Source organism: Pteropus alecto, unplaced genomic scaffold (assembly GCF_000325575.1).
Source record: "Pteropus alecto unplaced genomic scaffold, ASM32557v1 scaffold45, whole genome shotgun sequence".
Classification (NCBI taxonomy): domain Eukaryota; kingdom Metazoa; phylum Chordata; class Mammalia; order Chiroptera; family Pteropodidae; genus Pteropus; species Pteropus alecto.
The window spans coordinates 3,079,292-3,093,243 of NW_006442491.1; the positions used below are offsets into that span (position 1 = coordinate 3,079,292).

The 13,952-nt window shown below is 39.7% G+C and overlaps 1 protein-coding gene across 8 annotated transcripts in view; it reads right to left on the reverse strand.

Annotated features, from left to right (window-relative positions):
• Positions 1 to 13,952, reverse strand: part of RIN2 (Ras and Rab interactor 2) — a 202,998-nt gene that overhangs the window by 141,417 nt on the left and 47,629 nt on the right. Inside the window, exon 3 of one of the 8 annotated variants that reach the window (XM_025040004.1) lies at positions 10,402 to 10,540. The exons of the other annotated variants lie outside the window; for them this stretch is intronic. The gene's annotated coding sequence lies outside the window, so the exon portion shown is untranslated. The remainder of the gene's footprint in view (positions 1 to 10,401; positions 10,541 to 13,952) is intronic. 8 annotated transcript variants of the gene reach the window in all.

Sequence of the window (13,952 nt, forward strand, 5' to 3'; positions counted from 1 at the left end):
AATGGCTCCACATTTGACCATTGACTTGAGCTCATGAGAGCAAACCTGTTGTGATTTCTGCTATTGCAAAGCAATTGCAATAGTACCTCCAAACAATAAACCCCGAATGCTCTGTGGTTCTTTACTAGCAAACTCTAGACTTCTACATCATACCAATGGTGCATTATTCATTCAATAAACATTGTTGCCACCTATGATGTGCCAGGTACACAGTACACAATCAGCACAGTGGGAGTACAAGAAATGGGGGAATAAGTTTACCTCCAGGGGATTACCTTATCCTCCTCTAACGTCCAATCAGTAGCACCTGACCCCTAACTCTCTTAGTTTCCATGACTACTGATTTTTCTCTATGTAATCTGTACTCCCCAGACACCCAGGAGCCAGGCCTTTGAGCATAGCTTGCCTGTACCTCCAGACTTGCAACTCCCTAATAAATGTTACTTTCTTTGCTGCAAAACCTGCACATACCTCTTCTTTGGCTTAGATGGGCACAGGCGACAGACCCCTTTTTTGGTCCGATAACACTGACAAAGGCCAATCTTTACCTTGCATGAACCTGTCTATTCTCTTTTTTCATCTAAGATAACACACCTTTAAAATGTCAGAATAATATTCTTTTCCAGACCCCTCAAGGCACAGCCACCAGCACCAGAACAACAGAACCCCTCATTGTTATCTTGTTGCCCACATATCAGCTCTATGTGCCATAAATGTTAATTATAACTATCCTATACCCAAAAATGCAAAGAAGTATGTTTCTGCTTTGCCTTTTTATCCAATCCCTGAGATTTCCCCCCTTTGCTTTCTCCTGCCCCCTTAATCTACCACCAATGGATTTCATGTAACCACCCCTCTTACATCTCCTCCTTTGATTCTAATGTGTAAAATAAGCTGCAAAACTGCCATTCTCCAGAGCATTTTCTCAGTCAATTGAGATTCTGCTTCTGGTAACTGTCATCAGTTTGGCTCAAATAAACTCATAAAAATTCTCTCTTTGGCCATTTCTCATGTCAACAGTGTCATCATTTCTGGCCACTTATAGCTAGCCAAATGTTTTCGTGTTCAAAATTAAAATATATTTTTGGTCATTAAGTAATATTATTGTAAAAATGAAAACGACACAAAAGTATATGAACAAAAAGTCTCTTTCTGCTATAGACTGAAAATTTGTATCACCACCTCCCTTCCAAATTCATATAAGGAAGTCCTAACCCCCAATGTGATGGTATCTGGAAAAGGGACCTTCGGGGGGGGGGGCAATTAAATTCAGATGAGGTCATGAGGTTGAGGCCCTTATAATGAGATTAGTGTCCTCATAAGAAAAAGCATCAGAGAATTTGCTTGTTCTCTTTCTCCACCAGTGAGAGCACAGCTGAAAAGGGGATGTGTGCGAGGCCAGGAAGAGGGCCTTCACCAGGACCTAAATATGCTGGCACCCTGATCTTGGACTTCCAGCCTTCAGAACAGTGAGAAAATAAATTTCTGTTGTTTAAGCAACCCAGTTGATGGTATTTTATTATGGAAGTCTGAGTTGAGTAAGACGCCTAAAAACCACCTACAGACAAATTCCATTAATCCTTAAAAATGTGTCCTAGAATGTATGTGTATGCCCACATACATATATTGCACATAAACACACACACACAGTTTTACATAAATGGATCATACTACACATACAGTCCTATGATATGTATTTAACATTTTATAATATACCATGGACATCTGTTCATGTTAACACAAATATATCCACCTCATCTCTTTCACATTCCTTTGAAAAGCACACCATAATACATTTAACCAACTGGTGAACATTTAGGTTGCTTTAGATTTTTACTATTTTTGATATTTTAAACAATGTTGCAACCTTTGTTCACACTTCTTTTAATCTATGTCCAATTAGTCCTCTAAATTAAGCTCTATAAAATGGCTAAAATATAATAAATAAAATAATAGAGAACAAACATTGTTTGAATCCCATTGAAATAAACTCCTCTTCCTCATGGTGACACCCAGGAGAGACAAGATAATTAAAACTAAACACTCCAAGAGAATAGGAACTGAAACAAAATGACTTTATGAAAATCAGTTTCTCAGAGTTCCCCTAAATTGGTTATTTGTTGGTGGAGGGGACTGGTCACATATCCAGTACCTCAAATTGTAGATGTCATCCATGAGAAATAGCTAGTAAGACTATTCACTTTCTTTCTAATTTAAAGCTCATCAAAAGCACCTTTTGAAAAAGTAGTGTATTTTCTTTGCTGTACGAATTCCAAAGCAGCAAGGAGTATTCCAGTTTCCCCAGGGCACTAGCTCCCAGAGTAGATCAATATCTTGGCACTGTGGTTTACACAGGAGCAAGCTGTGAATCCAATTAGGAGAAACAGCCTAAGGCCTGGGCATCCCTTTTTGGTTGACTGATTTCTGGGCCTGTATAGGTTTCTGGGCAATGTTTAGGTTAGCTAGTTATCCGTGATATTAGAAACAAATATGACCTTCTAGACTTGTCATATACATCACAGCGTCTCAGAATGCAATTAGTACTGACTGGGAGAAAGCTGAGAGGTCACTGAGTGTGTGGATGACAGATATCAGGCATTCCCTCGCTCCCTGACATTGAAGGCATTGATAATCTGGCTATTTCCCAAAGGAGTACTCAAAATCCTTTCCAATACAGCACTGCAGACCTCCAGCAGAGCTGGCCTTAATCTAATTCCCTGAAGAAAGTGAAGAAAGTGAGTCCTGAAGGCTCAATTACCTATCCAAGGTCTCACTGCTGGCCAGGATCAGAGCTGAGTTAGAATGTGGCTTTCCCCAACAGCATGCTGACACCTGATTTCCCCAACAGCATGCTGACACCTCCATTCTAATTCCAAGTAGGAAAGTTATGTCCAGTATTCCCCAGGGCTTCCAAATGATCAACAGGACAGTTAAGGACAGAAAAATCCAGATAAGAGCTCCATTGTCTCAATGAGACAGAGCTAGCAAACCTTTTCACTGCCAAGGTTAAGGAGTTATATTTTGTCGTTGTTCTTGTTTCTGGGACCCAGTTCTGATTGCAGGTCAACCATGTCCAACTCTTACCCAGCGTTCATTGTTTTGTGTTTGTATTTCTAACTAAACTCCCCATGCTAAAAGACTCACAAGAAACCTAAGGCCTAGCAAGGTAAAAATAGTTCTCCAATGCCAGCCAGGGCTCAGAAAAGAATGAGATCTTCTGACACCTTGTTCAGCCTATCTAACTGGTTGAACATTTGTCCCTGCTCTTCAACTACTTTAATTCCTTAAACTTGAAGAGGCTTTACTCTAAATAGGAAAATTAGAGTTCCCCTGATTGCAGAGATAGCAGCCATAGGTTAGGTGATATCAAAGGAAGGTAAGATTGAATCTAAACCCAGGGGATAGGTGGTCACAAGCTCTGTAGCAGTGATGATAAATCAAGTTGAAACCTAGCTACAATAATTGATATGATTAAGGTCTGACTTTAGAAATGTCTTTATGAGTCTGGCCTATGGGGAAAAAAAATCCCTTGGCTTGAAATTTTCTGAAATTAGACCCAAGTGGGTTAGATTAAAACATGTTTGAGATAAATGAGTGCCAAGTTTTTCAAAACTGCATCAATATATGAAGATTCAACCCACCCACAAGTATTATGCATGTGCCACCAGTAAGGGGCTATAATCAACTCATTTGTTTCCTGAGAGCAGAAGTGTACCTGAAAAGCTTCTTAAGCAAATGAGATACTCATCTTCTTTAATATCCAATTTGCCTGTATGTTATATTGTAAAGATTAATCATGGACTGCGGCAAACCCCCGAACTGCCTTAATACTTCTTCAAAGGAAGATACTACAGCAACTTTCATCTTCCTCTGAAGGACACAGTAGTTGAAGCTGGTGCTGACCATGGGCATGCAAGGTGCCTTGCTTGGTCATGACTAATAAACTTCCCAGAGGATTCTGTGGTGTAGCAAGCTCCGGAGGAAGTAGACAACAATGAATCACAGTTCTCGGGAGTGGAAAATGCAACGTGGTTCACATTAACTGAAAGAAAAGGTTGAGGGAGAATAAACAACTAAAAATTGAAAACACACACACACGCACATGCCCTCACGCATTAGTAAATATCACACTGAGCACGTCAGAGTAACTTCTGCTTTTTCAAAATCCAAAGAAGAAAAAATAAGGCAAATTTTCAAAAAAAAAAAAAAAAAAAAAAAAAAAAACCAAAAACATTTAAATCGAACTGCTATAATACATAATGTAATTGCATAAAAAGAAATGAATCATTTTTAGTAAAGTTGGTATTTGTTATAAGAAGAAAAGCCAACATATTATTTTTCACTCAATCTCAAATAGTCTTTTAGATACCTTCTTCAACTTGTGTTGCATACTATCAACTTAAAAATGTTAACTTTTGCTTGAAGTACACTTTATCTTTGTAGGAAAAAAAAGCCTCATCATAAGCTCTCTCAAGTAGCATCATTTCATTTCTCAATAATAACATACCCAGGAAAGAAAGGTAATGAAAGTTGGGATCCATAGAATCCAATCAACAACCAAGTAAAAATTAAACAAGGAGACAAAAAACAAGCCTCAAAGCTATTGGGATCAGTCATTTCAAACAATGGAAATCACTGGAAAAAAAAAGTAGAGACGTAGAACTTAAAGAAGCAATTCATTATCCATGTGGACACAAATTGTGAATTTGTGTTAAATGGATAAATATAAATTTGAATTGGTTAGTTACAAGAAAACATGACCAAATTTACAAAACATCAAATGAAGTCAATATTTGGATAGAATTTGGTTTATTCCAGCACTCGATTGGCCAAGTGGACTTTAATATCATTTTCAGACCAGAAAATGTGACTTTACAGTGTGGGGCAGGAAGGTTTTGGGTTGTGTGATCACGCTAGTGGTTATAAGCTGTTATAATCTGTGGCGATGTTTGGAAATAAAATGTCACCTTTTTTGGAAAGTGGCACCGATCTGACAAGGCAGAGTCAGATGTGTAGAAGCCCCGGGGAGTCGGGGAGAGCAGAGAGAAGGAAGGTGAAAGTGGGCAATGAGACCACCAGCCCACATACATATACCAAAAACATCAGTTCCAGGGAGCTGAGCCCCAAGGCAAATAGTCTGGGTCAGGCCTTAAAATGTTTTATTTTTGTCTGAATTTTCCAATGTGGATTCTTCTTGGGCTGAGCTAACCAAATTACTGAAAGCTCCGCTTTATGTTTTGTTGTGTGAACTCCCAGACACCCATTTGCACTCCCATTTGCCAGTAAGAACCAAGCCAAACAAAACAATGTCAGAAACAGCACTATGGTCTCCAATGTTTTGGACCCTGGATCTTGCAGTTAACGCTACCATTTTCTATTCTGACTTATAAAGTTTACAGTTTATCAGGATTTGAAGAGGTTTGTCGTCATTTCAAATTATCCATTGGGAAAACATTTTATAAATTTTTTAAAAAGTTTTCTGTAATTTACTTATCTTATATTTCCAAATATGATAATTCCTAAAATGTACAGGAACCAAACTCTAGGTAATAAAGATTATGTATTATATTCCTGTTGATTTTTCAAAAACATTTTGGTTATAACATAAAAATATTTTTGGTTATATTATGATACAAGTATGTATACATTCAAATCTAATGTTTGTGGTAAATTTGGAATACTTTTTTATTACAAAAGCAATATATTTTGTTATAGAAATATTAGAAAGTAAATTACTAAAATAAAAATTTTAAAACTATAAGTTTATTTGTTAATCATCTGTTGTACATCATTCCAAAATTTTTATGAACCCATCTATCTCTACTTTATTGTGTTTTATTTCTTTTGTAAAGCTTATAAAAGAAATTATAACCTGACATATAGTGTATTTACCTGCTTAATTATTTATTGTCTATTTCTCCCACTAGGGGAAAGCACTTTGCCATTTTTGTCTGGTGCTAACACCTCTAGCCTCACACAGCATCTGACGCACATTAAGAATTCACAAAGATTTAATAAATGAATAAAAGAATAGTTGGTACTCACTAAATATTTGAAAAACTGAAAGCCAATAAGTACAAGCCAACCTGAGTCAGGGAGATGGCAAGCGGACTGGAACATCTTTCTTTACACCTAAGTGTTCTTTACTCCATCAGCTATTGGCTAAATTAGTTTACTTTCTGCTTGAACTCAGAGTAAATTTAGCTATAGGCATATATTCAGTTCACTTTTCATTATGTGAGACATTGTAGAAGTAGTAGATTTGATGGGAAGTGAGAGGTAACTCCACAAATGGATTGATCATGCCCTAATTGGGGTCAATGTGGAGTAGGCAAGAGAGGGAAAGTCCATTGTGGAACACACGTGTGCCTGTGCTCATGCTGCAAGCATGATGATTAAATAGCCATGCTCCTTCCTCTGCTCTCAAGGTCTTCCCCTGCACTGTCAGGCAGATACATAGCAACTGCCTCTTGCCCATACCCAAAGGGAAAAGGCTGAGGAAGCTAAGTAACTTCTGCAGTAACTAAAGAAAGGAAGATAATATAAACCCTTTTGTATTTTTCTTTATCCAACATCTGGACATTTTTTATTCACTAATTTTCCATTCACAGAGAAAAAGTGGTCAAGGAAGTATGTCTTGAGATCTAATAAAGACCCATTGTGTCATTACCAGACAGTGATTCTTTCTGGCAAAAGATTTAAAATCTGATCTTGCCATTCCCTTTAATTCTTTTAGTGAGATGTCCACACTATGAAACAATTCCTGAATATGCTATTCTGATGGGGCAACAGGGGAGAGACGGGAGTGAGATTTTTTTTTTTAATTTCTTTGGAAATAATTTTGAACTTACAGAAAAAAATTACAACAGTCTCTTACTAGTCAATAAGAAGACAAGCAACCCAATACAAAAATGAGAAAAGATTTGAACAGACATTTCATCAAAGAAGGTATAAGAAATTGAAAATAAGCATATGAAAAGATGCTGAACATCATGAGTCATTAGGAAATGCTAAACCCACAAGAAGATGCCACTACATTTCTATCAGAAGACTAATATCAAAAAGACTGACAATGCCAACTGTTGATGAAGATGTGGAGTCATCGGATCTCTCATACCTTGCTAATGAGAATTCAGTAAAACAGTACAGTCTCTTTGGAAAACAGTCTGGCAATTTCTTAAAGAACTAAACATACACTTAACAATATGACCCAGGAATTTCACTCATAAATACCTACCCAAAAGAAATGAAAATATATGTCCACATAAAGACTTGTAAGTGGGCTTTCATAGCAGCATTACTCATAATATATAACCTCAAATTCAAATGTCTATCAACTGTAAAATGCATAAACAAAAAGTGATATATCCAGACAATGAAATACTATTCCACAGTGAAAAGTGAATAAACTATCAACATATGCTACAACATGGGCGACTTTAATAATATCATGCTAAATGAAAGTAGTCAGATACAAAAGATCACATATTATATGACTCATATTTACATGGAATTTCTAGAAAACTATAAATTTACTATAACACTCATATTTGTACAAATGGGTGAATTTTATAAAAAGTAAATTATATCCTAATAAAACTTTTATACATGAGAGCATATTCTAGATATTGTTCTTTACTGTACTTTCTACTTAAAGTTATACCTTGAAGAGAGTTTCAGATCAGCATAGTAGCTCTTCTTCTTTTGTTAGTGGTTGTATAATGTGTCAGTGTATGGCTGTGCCAAATTTAAATAAATTAATAGCCATGCAAAAAATACAACAACAACAACAACAACAACAACAACAACAAAAACGCTCTTCTTTCCCCATTTAGTCCAAAGGCCTTGGAGATACTTAGCTTCTGCTATGCTCGGATTTAAAAGCTATAAATTCTCTCCTTCCATTCCTCAAAATCCCTAGAGCACCCTGTTAGCAGATGCTAATGGTGCCTTACACATGTCCCCTCAGCACCCGCCATTCCCATACATGTCAAGGGTTTCCCACTGCAATTACCCATGGCTCTTCTTCTGAAGACTGGAATGGCAGGAGCATATCTGACTCACTCATGGGTAGACAAGAAGACCAAGGAGTTACTGACTCTTGGAATGGCACTCACCAATGATAGATAGGAGCTGGAGGATAAATACTCTAGCATCCTCACTCTTTGAGTGAAGCAACTCTGAGATGAGGTCCCCAGCAGGAGTGAGCCCCAGGTGCCCACAGTGGTAATCTGCTCATTAACACAATTGCTTTACCATCCCTGTCTCACTTCCCCACTCCTCTGCCATTTTTCCTAGAATTATCTACCAAATAAATTACTTGCCTCTGAATCGTTGTTTCAGGGTTTGCTTTGGGGGGACCCCAAAATAAACTGCAATCAAGAAGTGACACATATTGATTGGCTCATACATCTGGTACTTTCTGCTTGTTCATTTAAATCCTTGTGCATTTAAAAGATGGCAACAAGCCACTAAGTCCACAGGCAATTAACAGTACTAAAAGGCATATGATTTCCTTAATGAGTTAATTAGAATGCTCCACTGAGCCAAATAAAGTGCCATTGTTAAGATGCTAGCATCAAGGTCTGTGTTCACTTGCTGCTTGCTTGGCCAAAGCATGGACACAGTATAAATAACTTACAAGTGTTTGGAAAGATGTATAATCATTCAGGGCTTAGGTTTCTTCCACAGACCTTCTTTACAGGGCCAAGAACACAACAGTCAAAGTACCCTTAGCATATGCTTCATGACTTATAACTCACAAAAAGCATAAAAACTGCAAGTCTTTTCCACGCTAACTTGGAAAAGTCCTATAAATTTATGGCTGCAAATTCTAACCAACAGAAAAGCTTTGCCTCTTTTCCTTCCAGCTAAATTGTATTCATGCCAGATGAGAGAGCCAAGGTACTGAGAGATGCAAAGAAATGACATTTTAAATTCGAAGCCTTCTAAAATGCAGGAAGATATACACATCAACATAATCGACAATTTATTCATCCCACTGCTGCTACTCCTGCTGCTCTTACTTCACTCTGACGAGCGTGGATACCAAGTCTAACCATTTTAGGCAGCTGCCAAGGTGGTAACAAGTTGTCACTGCGGAAGGAACAAGCTCAACAATTCCAGACACTTCATGAGTGCACGGTGAACAAAGCCATGGTACACAGTAAGGCAACAATCCCTAGCTAAGATCTGAGATGACGAAGAGGTTTTGGGAACCCGATGGTGTGCAGCTTTTCATAACCATGTCATCTCCCATTAACAACAAATTAGAATATCACTAAGGAGTTGAAATTTTGCCCAAAGTGATAACTAACACTGGCACTGGTAAAGGCTTTTAAATTTCACATTATATTAGCCTAATTTGGCAGAAGGCAGAGGAGGAAGCACAGCAGAGTGCCTTTTTGATCCTAAGCCAAGGCTAAAAGCAGAAACTTTCCCAGTAAAGGCAGAATACGCCTTTCTGTCTCTTGACTTGGTTTGGCTGTGTGACTTAATTTGGTCAATGAAATAACTCAAAACTGCCAGTTAATAAGCTTCTCAGGTTTCTTCTACCTGCACCCCTGTGCCTCTGTCATGGTCATGAGAAGAACTTCCCTTGGGTAGCTACTGCTCGCAAGCCTGAACTTAGAATGTTCTTGGGCGAAGCAGGCCTGATCCTAGACCTCAGAGAGAAGCCAAGCCTCACTGGACCTACACAGGAAGCAGAATCACTTAGCTGAGACCAGCCTGGATTAGCCACACCCTCACATGCGTTATTCCTGCCCAGATCAGACAAAGCCTAGTCATGCAATGTTTAGTTATGTGAGCTAACTAAATGTTTATTATTAATTTTCCCACTGAGTTCGGGGCGGTGTGATGCACAGTTAAGAACTGATGCAGAGAACAGAGGGAAAGTACAAGGAGCCATGGGGAAGAATGTACAAGAGGTTTTCCCGCTTTCCCTCCCTCGGACAAATGAGTGGCAACGTATAGGACATAATTATGAAGTTAAAAACTGCTTTAAAAAGGTTCCTATGATTTCTCTAAAAATACTCCAGCTTCTATGTCCCTTAGTGGGACAATTCCAGGATGTATGCTACACAGTCTGTCACAGACCCCTGAGTGGGATTGAGCTCTGGTTGACCACAGTGGTTACCTGCTTTTGGTACCAACCTGTATGACCTGTCCTCCTTCCCGGTCCCACCCCCTCAACTCCTTCACTGTGCTTCTGGGAATCGCTGCTCATCTAAATACTTGCACACTAATTCTTGACCCAAACTAAGACACAGTTCATTTTTACAAATCATTAACATTCATCTAGCATTAGAATGTGTGACACCATGGCACCCAGATGGCTTTACCTCTCTGCACCTCAGTTTTCCCATCTGTATAATAGGGACAAAAACAGTGCCTACTTACCTCTCAGGGCTGCTGTGAGGAAAGAACATGGAACATGCTTGGAACAGGACCTGGCTCATAGCGAGCATTCAATAAATGCTGCTATTTTCAAGCAAGACTTGCTTCTCCTTAGGACTATCAGCTTTCTAAGCTGCATCATCTAGTGTTGGAAAGAATGGGGTAAGATGGAGAAAAACAGGTTTTTCACAAAACCACTTTAAAATCTTGGCCAGCTAATGGCTGCAACAGCTCTTAACTAAACAATGAGCAGTGAAAACAACAGGAAAACCAAAGCATTCCCCATTGATTATATTTAGATTTGGAAATTCTGCTGCACGGAGGGAGGAAATGCCTGAGAACCAGAGAAGATAAAAGAGGACCGTCCAGTGGGAAATGCCGGTGCCGTATTATTCTTGGTACATGTGACTAAGGCATGAGAGGAGTTTCCAAAGGAACTGCCGAGTGAAGAATAAATTTCAAAGGGGCTCAGCGATGGCCCGAAGACTTGGGTCTAGTGGACAGAGGACTCGGCCTGCTGCAGACACCCAGAGCTCTCCTTGGAGTTCCATGAAATAGGACGCTCAAACCCAGCCTCCGGTGGGGGTCGGGAGGAGGGCCCTCAAGACTCAGCCAGGGGAGAAAGAGATGGATCGCCCAAGTTGGGTTAAAAATTACCCACCCTAATCACGCAGCAGAAGGTAGGGATTTCCCAAAGGTAGCTGCTTCTCACTGCTGGCTGATGAATTCTCTGCCGTGACATCATCCCTTTGGCCCTGCCTTTCTCTAACATGCTCTTCAAATCTTGATCCAAACTGCGCAGCAAGGGGGAGGGATTAAACCCCATTTGTTCTGATTACACCTGGTTGGGCAGCCATTTCTGTCCAACCCCAGACTCAAACACACTAGCTTGGTAGTATTTAGTGTAATAAGTACACTGTGAATCAATCATAGCCCAGCTTCAAAACCCGCCTTTGCCACTGCCTGTGTCCTACAGGGCAAGTTACTTAACCCTTTAGTACTCAATTTCCTGGGGCTAGCCTTGACTAGCTCCCATCTGTAAAATGGGGATGATGATCCACACTTATAGGGCTTTTGTGATGATGAAATTCAACAACGAATACAGTGGTGGTGTTAGGAGGCCAAGAATTCTTAAGCTGAAGCCTTCCTGAAAGTCCATGGGAATGAAAGGACATAGGAGACAGACCATCTGACCTTTCCCCACCCCCACCCCAACTCTTCTAGTAAACAAAGCCCATCAGACAAACCATGTGGAAGCTGAAGTTTCAGGGACAGGAAGGAAGTAGAACTAATGCTATTCTAGGTTCATCAAACGCAGTAGAGGTTTCTTTCTACTAATTTAGAAATGGAAGTGGCTGCTTTATGCTTAACCTCTGACTCCCTGTCATGCCCTCATGGCCTACTACCCACCTACCTCAGTTGAAAATGGAAAAGAATAGCAAAGGAAAAGAAACTCTCTTTACTAGCAACTGTCCACCCTGTGCTCTGTCACCATCTACATCACTCCCCATATTTCAATCCTCCCCTTTTATATACTTAGGCAGATGGGAAATGGGGGAAATCACCCATAATTCTTCTATTCTGTGTCCATCTCAGCCTCTTACTGTCCTTTTTTCTCAATCCAGTTCCAGTTTTCTCGTAAGTTATAAACCACACGAATGGTTTCCTTTCCACCATCTCCACTGTAATATTGTTAATTCACTTGGTACAATATTTGCATTTTACTTGGTGTTATAGGTTGCAAAGATGGCCACAGTTCTCCATTCTCCCTGTATGCCTGCTCTTTGCAAGGTGGCATTACAACTTCTCTCATCAAGGACTGGAGTCTACTTCTCATCTCTTGAATCTGGACTGGCCTGTGACTTGCTTTAGTCAATAGATTGTGGCAGAAGTGGCATTGCGTCATTCTCAAGCCCTAGCCTCAAAAAGCCATGCCTGTCCACTCTCTTGGAGCCCTGACTAGCCTGCTGAAGGATGAGAGACCATGTAGGAGCAGAGGGGAGCCATCCCATCGAGGCTATCCTTGACCAGTCAGTTTCCAGCCAACCTGGCAGCTTACTGAAGACTTGCAAGTCAGCCCCACTGACCTGGCCAGACCATCTGAGCCTAGCCTGAATTGCCAATTTACAGAATCAAGAACTAAATAAATAGCCATTATTTTACGCTACGAAGTTTTGGTGTGGCTTGTTAGATAGCAAAAGCAATCTGGTAGATTAGGCAATAAAAAATACAGTTAAAGAATTAAACTTGCCTATCATTTTGCATGCATTTATTTACCCTTCTCAATTAAAAAAAAATAAAACAAAACAAAACAAAAAACCCTCACATTCTGGTTCTGCTGCTAGGTCCATTATTATTGGAGCCCTATTCCTATTAAGCACAGGGTCAAGTATTAGACACTCTTGACAACATAAAGGTAAGAGTTGTTCAGAATTCTCAAGCGGCTGCCATGACAGGCACACATGTAGCTAAACACAAGGTGGAAGACACAAGTGCCACCAATCCTACAGCAAAGGCTGACCAGAACGAAAGCAGAAGTTACAAGTCATATTTCAACATTCATAACAAAGTCAATTCTCCAATTTGCACATCTGAAAATATTTTCCCCTTGGATAACAACTTAGTGATAAACAGTGTCTCAGAGCCTTGCCAGTTTCTATTATTGCTTAGTTTACGGTTGCATTTTCTTGAAGTCATTTATTTATATAAGTTACACATAAAGATGTTTTATCTAACAGGAAAGACAGAGTGAAGAAGAGAACTCTGGCCTCAAAAAACAAATCTTTAAAACCAAGATAAGACTCATGCTGGAATTTTGCACTTTCTCATCCTATCATCATCATTCTCAAGAAAAGTCACATACAATGCTCTTCGGTTTTTATTCAACTTGCACTTATTCATTATCTACTATAGGTTAGAATCTGTGCTAGAAGAAATGAAGAACACAAGACACAGCCTAAAGTCAAACAAGAAATAAAAACACTGATGATATAGAAGCATTCAATTGCACAAATGATTATTACTTTACATGATATGAAAGCATATCTCATGTAACCTGAGCAGAAACCATGGAATCTAGACTTATGGAGAGAAGGCAGACAGCTTCCTGAGAGAACTGTATGTATAAGCCAGGACCGGCAGCACTGATCTAGGGTCCAAATTAATGAAGCAAGAGTCACAACAGACTGTGTGAAGCTAGTTCTCCAAACTTGCCCTCTTGTCCTCTTAATCCAAATGAGTTTGCTCTCTCTGAGAGCAGTTGTGTCTGAGGGGCAACAAAGGCCCCAGCTTCTGGTCCAGCTTCTGGTCCAGGAGCGGGCAGTTGGGGCAGAGGTGGATCTCACGAGCTTGATGTCAAGGAGCCCTGGGTTCAAATCCCAGCTCATTGTGTGGCCTTGGGTGAGTGATCTCATCTCACCTGGCATCCATTCTCTTACTTGTAAATGAGTGTAATGACATCTACCTTAAGCAGTGTTGCAGTGGGTTTAAATGAGATCACTCAAAACAAGGATGTGTACCTTGCTCCTGAATCTGCTGTGGGGGCAGGGCTCAGC